Genomic DNA, 12,630 nt, shown 5'->3' on the forward strand with positions numbered 1-12,630 from the left:
AACCAGCCAGAGCCCTGTCTAGGGGGTGGTAATTTATCCTCCCACCTTGGCAGATGGCAGATGGTTTAGATGTGAGGCCTTTCTGGAGGGGGGTTGGATCATTCAGCCTCTAGATGATGCCATCTCCCCACCAGTCCCACTCCTGGAAGCCCAGCCCAGTTTTACTGTCTCCTACTGGTACCTTGGGTTTTTTGCAGGAGAAACAAGTCTACTTCTGAAGGTGGCAGCTTCAATTATATAGAAAAGTGGCACAACATAGTGGCTAGGAACCCAGAGCTCTACAGACAGACTCAGTTCAAAATCCGGCTTTACTACTTACCAGCTGTATGATCTTGGGCCTATGACTTAACCCCTTTTTTTGCCTCAGTTTCCTCATCTATAAAATGTTAATAAGAGTACCTACTTTTTATTATAAAGGGTGGCTGGAAGGACTAAATGAGTTAAAACATGAAATTCTTAAAACAAGGCATTGTATATAGTCAGTGCCCACTAAATGCTTGCGATTATATTAGCATTTCTGCGGAGAAACTGAGCAACTGTAGAAAGCCCCATGTAAATGTCTGACAGCAGGAAGGCCTTGGTAAACACAGCCAAAGTGTCAAAACACTCAGAAAAGAGATAAACTAGTAATGCGAATGTGACTTTTCCAGCACTTACGAAAAGCACGGTAATCAAAAACAACAAAAGCCATCAGAACAGTCTTATGAGACAGGATGAAATTTTTATGGTTAAGAGGCAAAAGCAGCAAACAGAAGTTTCTCACCAGGCAGGGATTTGTTTTGTTCCGCTTAAACAAGGTAAGGTTAAAATTCCTAATGTTTTTAAATAGCACTAGATGTTATTCTGTTTTGGTTCAAAACAAGGGGTCTAAAACAAGGGTAGGGCAGGAACACTCATCTTGAACAGGACTAGGTTTTCTAGCAGTTTGGCTGGTCCCCTCCATCTGAAAGCCATGCCGGCCCTGCCTCCAAATTCCATCCTGAATCCAACACCTCTTCCACCTCGTTTGCTGTCACCTTGGCATGATCCACCCTTCCCTCTTGCTTGTACTTCCGATCAGCCTCCTACAAACCCTCTGCTTTCAGTCTTCAAAGCATTCTCCACACAGAAGCTGGGAAGAGCTCTCAAAGGCAATGCCAACCATGTTCCTTCCCTGCTGAAAACCTCCCAATGAGTTAGGATGTTAAGCTCTCAAAGCACTTAATAGCCTAACTCCATCCCATGACCTTGGGCCTTCCTTGCTCTTTTCCCACCTGTCCCTCATTGCTTCTTACCTCGGGTCTAGCCACAACGGTTTCCTTTCTGTTTCCTGAACAAGTCAGACCTTTTCCAGTCTTAGGACTTTTGCTGTTGTTCTTTCTGCCTGAAGCCTTCTTTCTGCCAGCTCTCAGCATGTTTTTCTTTTTAGTACTGATGTGCTGGCTTGAAGGCCACCTCCTCAGACAGTGCAACTCGTACAAGCTATTGAAAGCAGCCCTCAGCAAACTCTATTCCGTTCAATTCATTGCATTTTTTTTTTCATAGTAATGACTAATTTATTGGGTTTTATTTACTGTTTGTTTTTAGTGTGGATATCTATTTCCTCTTATTGGAATGTAAACTACACTAGAATAGGAACTTTGTCCTTGTATCTCCAGTCCCTATAATGGGTCCTTGGAACAGAGCAGGACCTCCATAAACATTAGTTGAGTGAATAAAGACATTCTGATGCCCATGATACTTGACTAACAGGAGGTCTCTGTCCATCCTTCTCCCCTGCAATCTTTTTTCTTATTTTCTCCTAATCCCGCAATCTCAGCACCCCAGAAAACAAAATGCTACATCATCTTCTGTCCCCCAACCTCTTCCACCAAATCTAATACAAAAACCTGGTTTCTTTTTGTTATTAATACAACCTTCTGAGGATTGATGTATTAGACTTAGCTGGACCTTGGATAGTTGATTCCAGAATCATTCTCGAAATCACAGATTCTTCCACATTTAGGATGACTTGGAATTGGCTTTTTCCAAATCCAAATTTATGAGTACCCCAGCTACTCTGATACCAAGTAGCTTCTGCAACCAAAATGATTTCCAGGGTCTGAGAGGGTGTTACACAGCCTAGTTAGTTCTTGGCTAATTTACCTTGGTAAAGCCTACCCAATGACAGTTCCTGGAGACTACTGCTGTAATTATATTTTTAATAAGGGTGTGAACAGGAACAGAGTTAATTGGCTTTAAAATGGCTGAGACAAGAAAGCAAGTCTTGGTTAACTAAAGATTAACATAGCAATTGGGAAATCTAATATATAGGTGGCAGGAAAGCTTAACCTTTATCTTTCAATCTCATAATTAATTAGCAAGCTTCTGGCAATCTGATTTCTAAATTGCACACAGAAAATGTTAGTCATGAGGCTACTGAGTGTGAGGTCTCTCTGTAGAAGTAGTAAACTTAAATTATGCTCAAAATCATGTTTTTTAAAGAACAAAATGATGAAATTGCTACTCAACAAAAATACATTTTGATGGTTTTCTGGGCCATGAGACTCTAAAACAAGGCAAAAGAAGAAATATAAATAAGTAATTAAGATTTGGATCATAGCTGACCAGTAGTAGCTCTTAGCCCTGGATGCATATTATAAGCCTGGAGAACTGTAAATAAATACGAATGTCCAGGCCCCTTCCAAGAATATTGATTCAGTGAGTCTATGAGTTGTTTTTAAAGCTCCCTAGGTGACTCTCACGTGCAATCAGTGTGGAGCAACACTGTTTAAGAGGCTTGCTTTTTGCTATTGCTAAAGCTTTTGGAAATTGTTTTAAATCAGTAATGGATTTGGAGACAGAGAAAGAAAACCCAACCATTTGGGAATGGTACAAATTGACCTATCTTTTTTGTGTAAAGAGGCTGTATTGCCAAGACTCTGGCTTTTTCCCCACACTGTCCTTCAGAAGAACCTCCGTCTCCCCCACCTCGACTCTCAACATTGGCAGTGAACCCAGTAGCTCCCAACACATATAGAGGATTCTTTAAAATGTAGCTGTTGGCCAGGTGCGATGGCTCATGCTTGTAATCCCAGCACTTTGGGAGGCCAAGGCGGGCAGATCAGGAGGTCAAGAGATCAAGACCATCCTGGCCAACATGATGAAACCCCATTTCTATTAAAAATACAAAAATTAGCTGGGCTTGGTGGCGCATACCTGTAATCTCAGCTACTCGGGAGGCTGAGGCAGAAGAATAGCTTGAACCCAGGAGGCAGAGGTTGCAGTGAGCCGAGATTGCGCCACTGCACTCCAGCCTGGAGACACAGCAAGACTCCGTCAAAAAAAAAAAAAAGCAGCTGTTTCAAATGTTGGGCTTTCTCCTCTTTTTTTCAGAGGTGTAACAAAAAGGTGATATCCTTTCAGTGAACAAGAGCTTCAGAGAAGAGAAATCAGAACAGCCATAAAGTGTGGGGCTAGGAGTGGCAGAATAGCAACCAGAGTCTTCACTTCCCAGATGTTAGAGTGGATAAATTGTAAATATGCAAGGCCAAACTTCACTAGACTGAGAGCTCCCAGGCATCAGAGATGGAGCTCTCAGGACCACTGTGACTGGCTATGGGTCATTGACACTCAGATAATCACAGTGCTGGCAGCTTAGGTAAACCAGTCATCGTCACCTACTGATCTGTGACACTAATTCATTCATGTAAGAAATAACATTCTAACACCAACAGGAGAGTGGGTAGACATACTTCAGGAGTCTAATAAGATATGTGGAATTCAGTGGCTGGAAATTCTAATTTCACCTCCCTGAGAATTCTCATTTCACCTCCATCACCAGCTAGTCTCCTGGCCCAAGGCAAGTAATTAAACTCCATTTCTCAATTTGTAAAGTTGGAGAGGTGAGGGAAGATTACAGATGCTTATAAAATAGCTACTGTGGGCACTATTAGGCATGATAATAAAGCCCTTGGCAATGATTACAAAAAGCCTGGTGGAAACAAGTACCTGTGAGATACCCATTGTGCCCCACTTAGCTAGGATTGACTCTAGGATACCCCCAAAGTACACAGAGGACAAGAGTAGGCAGCTGGTTACAAAGGCTTTCAGCCACATCATCCAAGTAGACAGAATCACCACGAGGAATTATCTGTGAATTTAAAAGACTACATACAAATGTGCGTGTATATACAATTTATACAAATTAAAGGCCACACTCTTGGTTGTCCATTTAATCTCCTTTAAAAGATTACTTCTTTCATTTTACGTCCCATGATTATGATATAAAAATCTTGGTTTTTGCTCAGTGATTCTCAACTCTGACCTCATATTAGAATATTCTGGGAAATTGAGACAGAAACAAAAATAAAACCAAATCAAACAAAAACACCACTGAGGCCAGGCCCTAGTCTTAAACTAATTAAATGGAAGCTCTGGTGTGGGGCTGAGGCATCCATAATTTTTAAAAGCTTCCCAAGTGATTCTGATGTAAAGCTCGGATCTGGAGCCATTGGATTAAGCCAAGTGTTCTTTTTCACATCACGCACCCCTGAACCCATGCACATCTCCACTGCCACACCACTGTGCATTTTTTCTTATTCGAGGTGGCTCTCTCCTTCTCTCCATGTGTCTTTAGGGACCTCAATGTCCATTTTCTACCTGGTCCTTCTTAATATACCTTAGAGCTTATGGGCATGCTGTCCTCCAGAATTGCAAAACTTTGTTTGCATCATTCATGTAACACTTAGAAAATGTTCTTTACATGCTATTGGTCTTTTATGTTTCTATCCATCTTTCCAACTATGAACTATGCTCCTTCAGAGCAAGAACCAGGTTTTATTATTCTATTTTCCCCATGGAGTCTAGCATAGATTTCCTGGCTTACACAATGCTGAAAAATATGTGTTGCTATTGATGTAGAAATGTTACCAGGGCAGCCCTAGAGAAATAGCTGGGAAAGCTCATTATTGTCTTAAATTGTTATCTTCCTAGTTTCTTTATCTATAGATACTCTTGCTTAAAGAACTCCAGATGGCCTGGGATGTCTCAGGAGCTTGGTGATCCTTTGCCAAATACGAGAGGCCTGCAGGAAACCAGTGCAAACCAGAACTGGCCACCCCTTGTTTCATTTAAGTCATTAACATAGCTCTATAATGCTGGGCTCCCCACCCCTAGAAGAAAACTGCCACCATTTTTTCTCCATAGGACGCATGGAGAGGCATGTTTATTTGTGTCTGTGTCTCTGCACTTCCTCCCTGCATGTGTTTACATAGCTCCCCGCCCCACAACTAACTTGTCACGATCCTGCAGCTTCCCACAGCTGGGGAGAAGATGACTTTTTAGAGCAAGAGGTCTCTCATTTTCCATTTCTGGCCAGTGAATAAAACCAGCTTGTCCTTTTTCAGTTGGGTGTTCTCTCTCTGGAACCTATACAGACTAGAGAAAGAATTCAGTCTACCAGTGACAGATGCACTAAGATTCATACTTGTCAACTTCTTTACTGCCATGTCCCCCAGATTTGGATTTCAAGTGGAAATGAACAAATGTTATTCCAAAAGAATCTCACATAATGTTTTGCTCCAGCTACATAAAGGCAATTCCTCCCTGCAGGCACATGTCTAGAGAAGCCATTTGTATTCAGGTTATCAATCATAACCATGGCCAATTTGTACAGTACATTTCACCATTAGCATTTTTTGTGGCATTATCTCATCAACACCAAACTTACTACAGGAAGTAAGGGAGAAAGGTGGGGGAAAAAAGGGGGAGAGAGGGTAACATGCAAACCAGTAGATTAGACAAAAGCAGAATCCACGTCTTTGCTCTCCCAAGTCAGAGGCTTTCTCCAGCAATACCAGAATCTGACTGCTCTTCTTTTTAAAATAAATGAAACCGCAGGAAAAAATTACATCATTACTTCATTGACATGTTTGAGGGCCACTTTAGCTAGTGGACAAAAGAAACCAAAGCTGGTCTTTTGTGATGCCCCTGGAGTAGCCCTTCTGGAAACTGGAACTACTTTTTGTTCATGCTGTTTTAAGCAAGAGGACAGGGAGAAACATTTATTACTGCATGAGATTACTTATTTAATGAGCTTTGCACAAAAACATGACGCTCTACTTGTCTCCTTGTCTGATTTTACAAAGTGCCCCAAACTACAAAGACAATGTACTAGGAAGTGATTTAAAGGTAAAACTTTAAATCCAGATTTAAAATGACCTTTTCATTGTAGGACATTTGAAAGGCTCAAGAGATTTGCCGGAGTGAGAGGACTGGTCTTGGTGATGAATATAATCACTGGGTCTATTTTATCAGATCCCAGAGTGACGTGGTATAGTGGACTTCAAATGATCACCTGCTAACCAGTAGCATGAGGGTGGGGGAGAAGGAAAAGGGACCTGTTTTCTCTTGCACTTCACCAAATAACTGAATATGGGGGCAGATGAGAAGGAGCCTGACACAAGAATAGAGGAAGAAGTTACATTTGGAAGAAGGGGGAAAAGTTCCTATCATGTATTTGTCAACTTATTAGTCTAGATCAGTGCTATTCAATGGAAATATAATGTGAGTCATATATGTGATTTAAACATTTCTATTAAGCCACATTAAAAGGAAAAAGGTAAAATTAATTTTAATATATTTTATTTAAACTAGTATAGCTAAAATACTATCATTTCAACATACAATCAATATAAAAACTGAGACTGTTTACTTTTCCTTTTGTTTTTGTTTGAGACAGAGTCTAGTTTTCTCACCCAGGCTGGAGTGCAATGGTGCGATCTCGGCTCACTGCAACCTCTGCCTCCCAGGTTCAAGTGGTTCTCCTGCCTCAGCCTCCCAAGTAGCTGGGATTACAGGTGCCCACCATCACGCCCAGCTAATTTTTGCATTCTTAATAGAGACGGGATTTCACCATGTTCCTCAGGCTGGTCTCGAACTCCTGAGCTCAGGCAATCCACTGCCTTGGCCTCCCAAAGTGCTTGGATTACAGGCATGAGCCACCGCGCCGGGTCGAGACAGTTTACTTTTTCGGGGAAATACTAGATCTTTAAAAATCTGGGGTGCAGCGTACATTTACAGTACATCTCAATATGAAATAGCCACATTTCAAATGCTCAATAGGCACACGTGGCTAGTGGCTACTGTGTTGGACAGTTCAGGTGTAGGTGCACTAACTGGAATTTGGGACATCAAATACAAATCATCGTCAAAATTTAGCTACTTAATATACTTTTGATACTCTCCTTCTACCGGCTCCCCCACTTTCTCCAAAAGACATTATCTCAAAGGCCACATGCTGTGTTAGCAAATAGTTGTGGGCTTTGGAGTGAAATAGACTAAGGGAGTCAAATACCAGCTTCGTAACCTTGGACTAGCTCCTTAACCTTGATGACTCCTGGTTTCTTCAACTGCAAAATAAAAACAAATATAGCTAACTCACCAGATTGTTGGGAAGATAAACAGGGTGTACAGCACAGCCTAGAAGAGTACAGTAGGCATTGAAACAATAAGTCCCCCTATATACAACTCAATTTCTAAAGGGCCCATCTTCAGACTTTAAGCTCTCCTGCTTCATTTACTTCAATTTAAGAACTTTCTCTTGAGAGTTCTGCTAAGGTAGCCCTTTCCCTAGACTTTCACAGGGCTGGCTCCCTTTTTGAAAACGCAGGTTTTTCAAGGGTAACCTTTGTATGGCAGTCTTCTCTGACTACCCTGTTGAAAGTTGGTCCCACTCCCTATCACTCTCTAGCCTTCAGCCTCTATTTTCTTCATAGCATTTATCAGTATCTGAAATGATTTTATTTATGTATTTGTTCACCTGACTGCTTTCTGTCACTCTCTCTGGCATAGAATTTCCACAAGGGCTGGGATTCTGTGTGTCTCATTCCCCACCGTGTCATCAAGTGCCGAGCACAAAACAGAGCTCAGCAAATGTTTGTCGAATAAATGAATGAAAATGTGCTCAGCACAGCGAGGTAAAGGTAAGTGGTGTTCTGATTCTAAAGGTGGTAGAGAATGAACATTCCAGAGCTCTGTTTAACTAAAAGGATTACCAAGGAAGTCAGTGACAGAGAGCCAGCCTCACCTGCTAATGTTAGGTATTGCCAATCTTGAGTCTAATGGCTGGGCTTGGGAAGGGCCAGGAATATTCTTCTCCCATAGGTGATCTTGTTGTTGCTACCTGTTAATATGTATCACAAGCCAAGTACATGTTCACACCACTTCAAAGCACCCACTAGATTTGGCTCTTCCTGCCTTTTAGAAGAATCTTAATCCAGTTGACTGATGCAAGTTTCTGACATCAGGGAGCTTGGGAGCACTGGGTAGTGGAAAAAGAGTGGGTGCCAAAGTCAGACAGACCTGGACTTGGATCCTGGTTCTGCCTTTCCTGAGCTAGGCAGATGCGGGGTGTGGGGTGGGGGGCATATGTACATTTCTATGTTTCAGTTTCCTTACTAGTAAAGCTGTAAATGATAACTCGTACTCTGCAATCTTGCTATGAGAATTAATTGAGGCAATGTGTGAAAGTGCTTAGCACATCTTAAAGGCTCAATAAATAGTAGGCATCAGTATTGCTATCTTTGCATGCAGGAATACCTCACCAAAGTATACTGATCTTTGGCTACTCTGTGGATATCCAATTTCCTTTTAAGTTTCCGACGTTTCCTTCTTTCATTGCCACATCAGCTGACCACTTGCAATGGAGGCACCAGGACCCCATGGAAAGAGAGTATACGCTGAGTTGGCTACATCTGTGCCAAGCTGTGAAAGATGACAATGGAGACATTTCTCTCTACAGTTTCTGAACATGGACCCAGCCACAAGACTTCTTTCCATGCCTGGCTGTTTTCAGCTACAGGCACAGCTCTAGCTGTTCTGTACTCAAGATTATGGGTCAAGAGAGACTTGAGAGACAGGTCAAGTATCCATGCCGGTCTGGACATATTTTACTTGCCGGCAATACATAGTGCTCTGCTTGACATTGCACAACTGGAACAGCCAGTCTGCCTCTGTATTCTGAGCCCACCACTCCATTTTGAGCATAACTAGACCAGAACTAATTTCACTCGAGACAGAGAGAGTAAACTGTTCTAAAAAGCATGAGACTATTGAACACTTACTTATGGTGCCACATTAATATTAATAAAAACGGCTTATCATTGACTATGGGCTAGGCATGATACATAGTATTTCCATTCTCCCAACAACCATGCAAAAAAAAAAAAAAAAAGAAGAGAATAAAACCAGCATTATTTTCATTGTGCTGATAGGAAAAGTGAAGCGCAGGGAAACTCAGAGACTTGCTCAGTGTGGGAGTCAAGATCTGAAGCCCAGTCTGCTGAGTTCCAAAGCCCTGTGTGTTTTCTGATGTACCTTGCTGGCACTGCTTGTGGAACACCCAGGGTCCCCAGAGATCTGAATCCTTAGTCCTCTAAAGGCAAAGTACAGAGGTTCAAAAGAATACGGCTGCCTACTCATACTATGCCTCAGGGAGCAAAGAGTGCTTCATTTCCAAACAAAGCCTTGGCCTCCCTGCCATCCAGCTAGGTGACCTGAAGAGCACTCTGATTCAGACAGCGATCCTCTTTAGATGGCTCTCCAGTGTTGGTGGGACTGAAAATTCTAGGGGTAAGGACTGTCGCCTTAGGAGAGTCATTAAAAAGAGTTGTGAGGAGGTGTCCCCTGGAGTCAGAGGCTGGTAGAGCTCTGGAGAGAGCATGTGCGGAGCTCACCCATGACAAGGGAGCTGTCTCCTTCAGCAGCGTGGCTGACTCCAGACCCCCAAGGCGGCTGTGGATTACTCCCACAGTCAGCACAACTGCCAGCAAGGAGTCGGCTGGGTGGTCTTGATGTAGGAGGGACAAAGGATTGTCACCTGGGGTTCAGGCATGGCTTTCAGGGAGTATCCACAAATCCTCAGGGATTGCACGTAAAATTTTACGTCCATGCCATATGCATTTTCCCCCAGGAAGAGGACTCACAGCTAATCCTCAAAAGGACCTATCACCCCCAATTTTTAAGAACCACTGAAATTAATATTTTCATCTGCTCCTCTCTTGCACTATGCAGCACTTCCACCCCATTAAACATTTATATATGTAAATAATTAATTACCTAAACTTTGCAGGAAAAAATCGAAGCCCAGAGAGGGTAAGTATCTTGCCCAAGTTTGCACAGCCGATGGTCAGGATTGGGATTAGCAGCACTTCCCTGGTCAAGTGAAGCACGATTTCAGGTGGGAAATCTTTGCCAGTCAACTTGACAAATGAAGACAAAGTGATCCCTCCTGATTAATAATAATGTTTTGCAACCATTTTCAAGTCCGGTCATAGAATCCCCTATGTTGCTTGTTCTTCGGGCAGTGTGGGTTGCTTCCTCAGGATACAGGTAGAGGTCACTAAAAGGATAGTTTTCTACTCAAAGAGCCAGGACTCCAGCCCTTGCCTTCCCCTGCCGCAGCACTCGGGCCGGTCCTCCAGTTACCTGAGTTTGCCTGACTTTAACCAACTCCCCTTCCCTTCCCTCCTCCCTCCTCCAGCGGGCTCTCCTTCCAGCTTCCTCCCGGGCTGCAATTCCTCTGCCTAGGTCCGTCTGCCTCCGTCCAGCTCCGGCTTCCGGCCCAGAGGCTGCTCACCTGCCCCTACCCCTGCTGACTTTTGGGAGGAGCAACACCTTTCGGGTCAGCGTTGCTAACCCTAAACTTTCCCCGCCGGATGCCCGCGAGGCTGCTGCGGCGGCGGCTGCTGGTGGGAGAGTCTCGAGTCCGGCTGTCAGCACATCACCTGTCTGCGCCCCTTCCCCCTCCCTGCCCTTTTTTCCTTTTCTTTTTATTTTGACGCAAATAATTTATATTCTGAGAATCCCACAATCAACGCCGAAACTCATCCCACAATCAACGCCGAAACTCATCCCACAATCAACGCCGAAACTCATGCCCAAGGATGCAGGTGAAGATGCCTTTGACAAAGACGAATGCGAGCCGAGTGCAGTTTGTAAAAGCTGGGGTTGGGGGCAGTGGTGGAGGCAAAGCACCTTAAGAGTATTTTTTAGCCCCTCTGAGAAGGGACATCCGGGCGGAAAGCGGGCGGATCCTGGGCTTCCCTGCCGGCTGCGGCTCTGGCTCCCGGCTGGCGTTCTCTCCAGTAGCCCGCGCTGGCGGCCACCGCGCTTCCCTTCCGCACGCGGGCCTCGAACCCGCAGCCCGGACAGCGGCCGCCCGCGCCGCCCCTGCCGCGCGCCGTTGGAGGCGGCCTCAGCTCGCCATGGGTACTCACTTTTGCCGGGGAGCAAAGTCTGCCAAATCAGTCGATGAGCACTTCCTGCACGAGGAGGTGAAGCTCCATTGTGTGGAAAGCTGTTTCGCGAACGGTCGGTAAAATCCAGAAAGAGGGAGAATGAGTGAGTAAGGCAGAAAGCCCAGCCCAGAAAACCGGCGTCTGGGGATTTCAGCCTCCGCTCCACTGTCCCCAGCCCGGTGGCTCTGTGAGAAGAAGCTCAACTCCGTGCACTTGTTCACTCTTTCTTCATGAGAGGAGGAGTCAGTGTTGCAACATTTATGTTCCTTGCTGGAGGCAAAACAGTGATTTTCTTCAGCATGCAAAACGTCCAGAGCCTGCCAGTTTTACAAGGCGACGGAGGTAGTTGGCGGAGCTAGAATCCTGCGAAGACGTGAAGAAACAACTGATTTCCCCCAGATCGGTTTTGCATGATTAGGGCCACACGTCTTTGAGACTGTACCAGAAAATAGACAGACAAAACAATAATAAAAATGACTTAGTGAGTTGAAAGACCTCAAAGATGATATTTTTCCAGGCAGCCAAGATGTGGAGTGTCTCCGTGTCAAATTTCTTTCCTTATTTCTGAGTAACATTGAACAGCAGCTTGACAACAGTTGAGAGGTTCTCCAGGGATTTGAATTGCACCTTGCCTGAGGAGTCAGATAGAAAGGAGCAAAAGAAGATAGTGACCTAAGAAGGTTTTTCTTTCTTTCTTTTTCTTTTTTTTAATACCCAAAGCGCAAACTTCCAGGGTGCTGTGTTTATTATCTGCCATATGAATATAATACATAAACATTGGTGGTGCCTAAATAGCCCCACTTCTGTGTTTTCCACAAATAAAGAATTGATCTTTTCTAACAGGCTGCATGTTGTTCTGAGTTTTCTTTTCCTTGAAACCACACACAACCGCCTTTTCTCTTGCAAAAACAAAAACCCCACATTTAACAGTACTGAAACAAATAGTAGCAGCTGCCTGAATCAAATAGTTATTTCTGGCTATGTATGTTGCTGGTGTCATTTGATGCCATAATAATTAATGCATCCGATTGTTACACAACCCAGAGGGCCACCGAGGAATATTTTAAAAAAAGGTTTTTGAGTTTTGTTGTTGTTGTTGTTGTTGAGATGGGGTCTCGCTCTGTCGTTCAGGCTGGATTGCAGTGGTACAATCTTGGCTCACTGGAACCTCCTCCTCCCGGATTCAAGCAATTATCCTGCCTCAGCCTCCCAAGTAGGTGGGATTACAGGTGCGTGCCACCACGTCCGGCTAATTTTTTGTATTTTTAGTAGAGATGGGGTTTCACCATGTTAGCCAGGATGGTCTCGATCTCCTGACCTCATGATCTGCCCACCTCGGCCTCCCAAAGTGCTGGGATTACAGGTGTGAGCC

At 44.0% G+C, this 12,630-nt stretch overlaps 1 protein-coding gene across 3 annotated transcripts in view; it reads right to left on the reverse strand.

The window, feature by feature from the left end:
* PRLR (prolactin receptor) overlaps positions 1–12,092 on the reverse strand; it is a 170,477-nt gene extending 158,385 nt beyond the window's left edge. For all 3 annotated transcript variants that reach the window (XM_050793835.1, XM_050793831.1, XM_050793833.1), the window contains exon 1: positions 11,238–12,092. The gene's annotated coding sequence lies outside the window, so the exon portion shown is untranslated. The remainder of the gene's footprint in view (positions 1–11,237) is intronic.
* Between the last annotated feature and the right edge of the window lie 538 nt (positions 12,093–12,630).

This window comes from Macaca thibetana, chromosome 6, assembly GCF_024542745.1.
Source record: "Macaca thibetana thibetana isolate TM-01 chromosome 6, ASM2454274v1, whole genome shotgun sequence".
NCBI classification, from domain to species: Eukaryota; Metazoa; Chordata; class Mammalia; order Primates; family Cercopithecidae; genus Macaca; species Macaca thibetana.